The following is a 7,500-nucleotide window of genomic DNA, read 5'->3' as shown; positions in this document are numbered from 1 at the left end:
CACATATATACCTATATAAATACACATACACACACACACACACATATATAATGTATATATATATATATATATATATATATATACACACACACAGTCTGTCGTTGTATACAACCTCATTCTGGCAGTTCCTGCTACGGCACTAGCGCCAAAATGAAACAGCCCTGCTGTTCCTTTGAATCCACCAGTGACGGGAGGATGTGCTGTATAGGCAACAGCTTTCCTCCATATCTAACGCCCATACTTACATCCAACAGCACAACTTAACATTCAATTATCAACATAATTTACATCCTACACTTGGAGAGGACACTCCAGCTTCGCTAGCGGCGTTGGCAGAACAAGGGGAGCATCTGTCTATCGGTTTTAAGACACTGCGAAATTGGCGTAGAGTGACGCCACGGGTTGTTCCCGATGGTGGGAGGGATTCCACTGGACAACTATCGCCCGCCTTAAGCTGGTTAGCTCCCAGCTAAATAGGAGTAGTTCTGCCACAGATGCTTTCCTCGCTGGGTGCATGGGGATTAAGATACATAAATCGCACTAAACAAAATCAGAAAACAATAAATGAGCCCAGCGCTGATTTGGGGATTTGGAATGTCCGGATAATGATGCCCAGCACCTATGAAAACCTTCAAGTCATCAGTGACTCCGGGAAGACACCATTGCAGGTCCCATAACCCCTGTCAGCGTTTACGCCCCAACATTGTCCACTGCATCAGATACAAAGGATGAATTCTACAGGAAACTTATATCCATCATCATAGGCATTCCTAGCAAGTAACAACTTGTCCTCCTGGGTGACTTCAACGCCAGAGTGAGTGCAGATCATGAATCGTGGCCCTCTTCCCTTGGACATTTTGGAGTGGCCAATATGAATGAGGATGCTTGAGCTTTGTAGCCACCATGTACTATGCATTGCCAACTCTTACTTCAGGACTAAGCTCTTGCACAAGGTCTCCTAGAGACTACCACGCTCTAAGAATTGGCATCAGATGGATCTCATTCTGGTCAGGCGTTCTGCAATTAAAAACGTTCTCCACACACGATCTTACCACCGTGCGGACTGCAACACAGATACCTCCTTGGTCTGCTGCAAGATCAAGCTACAGCCAAAGAGAGTCCATTGCTCAAAAAAATCCCGCATTTTTTGGAGCATTTGAGATGTCACAAATGAACCTTGTAGAGCGGTTTGTAGAGACCCTTGAGCATGATCTGCATACTTCACAGCCTGGACACTCAAAGAAGTGGGAAGCAAGGAACATCAAGTATTGCGCCGCATTAGCTACCTTTGGAAAGAAGACCTCCAAGTCTCATGATTGGTTTGAGGCGAAGACCACCGAGATGACGTTATCGAACCCAACCGCACTGCCCTTATCGAGTATAAGCGGTCACCCAGCGAAAAGAACCTGCAGATTCTCAGGGCTGCCAGAGCAGGGCTCAACAGACTGTCAGGTATTGCACCAATGAATATTGGACAGAGCTTAGCAAAAGCATCTAGACAGCTGCCATCACGGGCAACATCAGTGGGATGTACGATGGCATCAAGAAGGCGCTTGGACCAATCCAGAGAATGGCAGTTCCCCTCAAATCTTCCACCAGGGAAATCATCACAGTCAAGGGCCAGCAGATGGAGACATGGGTAGAATACTACTCCGACCTCCTCTCTAGTCAGAACATGGTCTTCCCCTCAGCTCTTGATGCCATCGAATGTCTGCCAGCTATGGAGAAGCTGGAAGCATAGCCAACTGTAGAGGAGTTCAGCAAAGCTATTAGCAGATAAATCCCCAGGCAGCGACGGTATTCCTCCAGACCTGATAAAGCACTGCAAGACTATCCTTTTGCTTCAATTGCATGAAGTTCTCTGTAGAGATTGGCTGCCCACCAAAGCTGCAGAGCATGATCGAGTCATTCCACGCCGATATGAACGGGACAGTACAGTTTAATAGGAGTTTCTCCGATCCCTTCAGCATCTGCAGTTATGTCAAGCAAGGTCGCTTTCTTGCCCCCACATCTTGGGACACACACACACACACACACACACACACACACACACACACACACACATATATATATATATATATATATATGGATAGATAGATAAGTATGTATGTGTTTACATATATATATATATATATATATATATATATATATATGTGTGTGTGTGTAAACACACATACGTATCTATCTATCCATATATATATATATATATATATATATATATATATATATATATATATGTATATATATGTATATATATATGTATATATATATATATATATATATATATATATATATATGCATATATAGTATACAGAGACACATACACAAACACTCACACACACACACACACACACACACACACACACACACATATATATATATATATATATATGTGTGTGTGTGTGTGTGTGTGTGTGTGTGTGTGTGTGTGTGTGCGTGCGTATATATATGTATGTATATGTATATGTATTTGTGTATATATACATGTAGATATGTGTATGTATATGTGTGTGTGTGTGTTCTTATATGACACCCTATATGTAAACACACTACTACTATTTAGACCTCTTGCTCATTAGTATATCACACATCTTATACAATAACATTATTTCACATATACAAGGCCTTCCAATCAGCACAATTGCGGATGTGACACCCGTAATACTTCCGCCTAAGTGACGTCACAATTTATTCGCGAGCATCCTCTCACTTCCACTTGCTAGGACGACGCGATCCCTCTGCCGATTTCCAGTATAATCTTGTATAAAAGAGGACCGCCTGCAAGCGACAGATAGACAGCCTATAGGACTCTGACCGGACTGAATCTCTGTCTGTCATCTGTATCTATCTCTCACCTATGACTATATGACTTTACTTTGTACTGCTCACAGGCCACGTTCATAGAGGTGAGAGTAACGAGATTCGTCTAACATAAGCTCCTGCCTCCGAAGCAAGAAATAAACTAAATAGCATCTACCACAAGAGAGAAAAGAGAGAATATGAAGAAACAAGAAAATCAAGCTTCATCGTGTGTTCCACCTGACACACCGCCTGCCGAGTCGCTGACAACGCCCTTTCCAGCACTCGCCAAGCACGCAAAAATACAGTAATAAAATAATAATAATAATAAATAAATAAATAAATAATAAAAAATCACGCGTGCCACCTGCAACCGCTAATTAACGTTAATTGGCGCAGATCGCCCAACGAAGGAATTACTTACCCAGTCGTGCCCAATCGTGAGCCGAAGTATGTGAATCCAGTGAAGTGGCAAGAACCTCTACCCCTGCCCTTGCCGACGGACCACCTGACTCCCTACTTCCTCGCGCTGACAACTCACACCAGGCCTGTTACCAGCCCCGCTACCAAAGTGACATGTCCCAAAGGTTAGTCAGAGAATTGTGTTAAGGTGCATTTTTTTTAGAATATTTAGGAACGATTAGGTATATTTTACGATTTATTGCCTTAGTCTCCCCACGGAACAGAAAACGGCTCTGCTCCCTCTCTCGTGCTCATTCACTCCTCGCCACTCACCACTTACCTGCATTCAGTGATTTCCATTCGTGATTTTTCCTCTCGCTGTCTTTCTCCAAACCCTTCACAACTAATTAATCTTACACTACATTGTACAATATCGAAGTCTGGCTGATGCCACATTCGCAGAAAATACAAAAATACACGAACATGTACAATCAAATGCACGAACTCATGACACCCCACTTCCCTCACTCCCCTCCCCTCCCATGTCATTCCCTCCCCCCTGTTTTCTCCCGTGTTGCCAGACCTTTCTCACACAGAAATTAAGCTAGTTGTTACCTTATTACCTTATCACTCTATACTGAACACTTCACATCATTGCTTACTGACACTGAACATTGTGCCTCCTACACACACCGCGACATGACCTTCCCGCTGTTTCAGCACAAATGTATAAAGGCCGAGACGCAAAGCACTGACCTCAGCATATATGACACTGATTGACTGTTCAAGGATATTGGCTATTGCTCCCACAATAACTCTCACAGGTATCGCATGGCATTGTATCTTGCGTCTTTTTATCGTGGTCGACGTTCCTGTCGTACAGGAAGACCTCCTCCTCCTCCAGGTAAAGCATGTTCTCTTTGTCATCCCGTTGCCTTTTCGTTCCCAAACACGCCTAGTAACATTGTCATCTTTCAGGAATCTTACGTACTCGCTGCCGAACCAGTCACGACGACTAACAAATTTACCTTTCAGAATCTATACGTGCTGTACCCGCGCCCTACGAGACCAAGGATGATCAATTTAAGTCACGTCTGATGAACGTCAACGAGACCCCTGTCCGCCTCGGGCGTGCCACGGAAGTACCTGACTGCAAGTCACACATCTCCCGGAAGCTGAGCTCGACCCTTCTACGCCTACTCGTGCCACATTTGCTACACATAATCTTGGCCCGTCGACACCTGCAGCCCCGGTTGTTTTGCATACATTGCCGTTTGTCTTACCTCCCGTAGAGACTGAAGATTGTTCGCCTGTTATTATACCCACAATTACTGCTGTACCCTGACTACCCCACTAGACAATTATACGAAATCAACATACCACACAAATCAGCTTCAACAACGCCCACACTGATCTCATATACATACATACATACAGCGCTGCACTCACCTTTCCACGAATATGCCAACTCGACTTCCGACTCAGCATACTGCGCTCCTCTGACCTTCCCTTGCTCGCACACTACATTCTACCCTGCTCGATCCGTTGAACTCTCCCTTACTGCTGCAAACAATTCTCTTCCTTCATTGAATGTTCGTATGTTATCAAAGTGTCTAAAATGCAGATTCATCTCTATCAATTTTATTCGCTAATATCACAAACTTATATTTTGCGGTTCTATACCTTTTTACGTGTGGTTATTATTTTCTATTGTATAGCTGTATTAACGCATCGACTACCCAACAACACTGACGGCGCCGACAGGGTCAGCGTCTGATCAAAATGTATATGTGTATGCGTGTGTTTATATATATATATATATATATATATATATATATATATATATATATATGTTTGTATGTTCTTATATCGATAGATATTTACGTATATATAAATATATATAGATATACATATATATACATACATACGCATATATAAATACATGTGCACTGTATGCACACACACACACACACACACACACAAACATACATACATGCATACACACACACATATACATGTGTGTGAGTGAGTGAGTGAGTGAGTGAGTGAGTGTGATTGTGAGTATGGCTGTGTGTGTGTGTGTGTGTGTGTGTGTGTGTGTGTGTGTGTGTGTGTGTGTGTGTGTGTGCGTGTAAGTGTGCGTGTGTATATATGTGTGTGTATATATATGTGTGTGTATGTGTGTGTGTGTGTGTGTGTGTGTGTGTGTACTAAAAGGAGACCTTTCCGGAATTACCATATTTAGGTGCATATGTCACTCGTTCCACCTTTGTGCCTCTAAGGGTGTCAAAACAGATTTGGGGATCTGTAACATTAAACCACATAAACTCCTCCATTTTTGGCAAGCACGGTTTCTCTCTGACCGTGTTTGAGAGCCTTGAGACCCCTTGGTGCTGTAGAGGAAAACTAAAGGCTTTTGGCAGTACCACAAATTTTATACTTGTATTTTCTTTTTCTTCCTTTATATTATCTAAACAATATCTAGTTGAACTTGTTATATCAAAGCAATGGTCCTGAAGTACGCATTATTCATGAAAATGTCATCCAACTATATTTCTGCTTTTCAGATTTTGTCCAAAGAAATTCTTCTATGAATGGTCCCCTTATCGAATGTATTTAGGTCATCATGATTTAGAACCAATTCAAACCAGTGATATATCAGTGATCCACAGTTGGTTGCCAACTTTCAATTCAGGTGCAAGGCGTTTCTGATAACCCTTTGTCAACAAATTAGGAAAAGGTTTGACCTTGTTAATGATTTGTTATTCATGACCTCGTACCTTTCTCCAGCCAAACCTTATTCCAGGGTGGAGATGCCATCTCTACGACGTCGAATTTCACAAGTTCCCAAAATTTACTTAAAAATCAAGATATTGACAAACATCTTTCAGTATTTATTATGCAAAATGAGGCAAAGGAGGCAGTATGTTTGTTCTCAAGCGTGAATCCAATTGAAACGAAGAACTGAAACCGCTGAAAATTCCATCACTGAACGTTTATTCCTTTCAAAATATGCTGAACAGTAGTTCTGCAGAACTAAAATATTTTTCTTTTGTATGTCTATTCATATTTTTGTAAAAGAAATTGGTGAAAAATTATTGACATTTTACATACCCTAACAATGAAATGATGAAACTCAATATAAACAAATAATTAAATATATGTTAACAAACTTCAATAACACTAGCATACCGAAATATGTAAAATAGAATAGTCTATGGTGTATATGCTCGTTTTCTGTTTTAGTATGTTACAGAAAACGTAAGGATCATCTGTCACACGGATCCCGGGACTTCGCTAGAGTGCTGCTTGATTTGCCGACACTCTGTGTATAGTTCCGGATTTATATTTCAGTACAATTATTGGGTCCCACTTCTGTACATCTGGCAATAACTTCGATGTACACATAGAATAAATGGTATTTTCTATGAATTAGGCGAAAATCATTGGTTGTTTGTTACAAAGAGTGTGATTGGTATAATGTCATTAACCAATAAGTATATTAATATATATTTCTTGAATCTACGTAACCCATTTGATCATTCATTTTTTTCAAGTAAGCGATAATAAAACATACGTTTATTTATCACGACAGTTATCAATTATATACATGTATGTTTCTTGAAACATAAAAATATGCTTTAAACATCTATGTATGGCAGCTTAATCAAATAAAAATCTTCGCCAAATCACTGTGACATTGTAAATGGTTTTCGTAGCTGCTGACTATATATAGATGCTTTATCATTGTGTGCGTGTGCGCGTGTGCGTGCGTACGTGTGTCCGTGCGTGTGTATGTGTGTGTATGTGTATATGTGCGTCAATAGAAATGCAGAATCAAATCTTGGTGTAGAGTTACGTTCGTTTTGGTAATTCTGAATGCCCTTTATTTTGTACTAAAATCTAATCATAATGTTCTCTCTTATCATTCCATAAGTCTGTTTCTCTGAAGAGACGCAACTACTAGCTGGATGGTTCCAAAGAGGGTGAATATCAATGGTGTAATAACCGACTCCAAATACATGTGCTGCATGACATCTGATATATATATATATATATATATATATATATATATATATATATATATATATATATATATATATATATACATATATATGTATATATATGTATATATATATACATATATATATGTATATATATGTATATATATATATATATATATATATATATATATAAAATACTGTTCTTTCGAAGATGAGATGAAATGGGATTTCATCTCGCGCCCTACGTTTATCTATCATATATACAATGTTTATTTTCCTTCTATTTGTCAGAGCA

General features: G+C 40.1%; 1 protein-coding gene across 1 annotated transcript in view; it reads right to left on the bottom strand.

The window, feature by feature from the left end:
• Positions 1-7,500, bottom strand: part of LOC125035407 (crustacean hyperglycemic hormones-like) — a 20,344-nt gene that overhangs the window by 1,046 nt on the left and 11,798 nt on the right. The window lies entirely within an intron of this gene.

This window comes from Penaeus chinensis, chromosome 19 (assembly GCF_019202785.1).
Source record: "Penaeus chinensis breed Huanghai No. 1 chromosome 19, ASM1920278v2, whole genome shotgun sequence".
Taxonomy (NCBI): Eukaryota; Metazoa; Arthropoda; class Malacostraca; order Decapoda; family Penaeidae; genus Penaeus; species Penaeus chinensis.
Note: the sequence above shows the minus strand (reverse complement) of the source record. Positions and strands in the feature narration are given on the sequence as shown.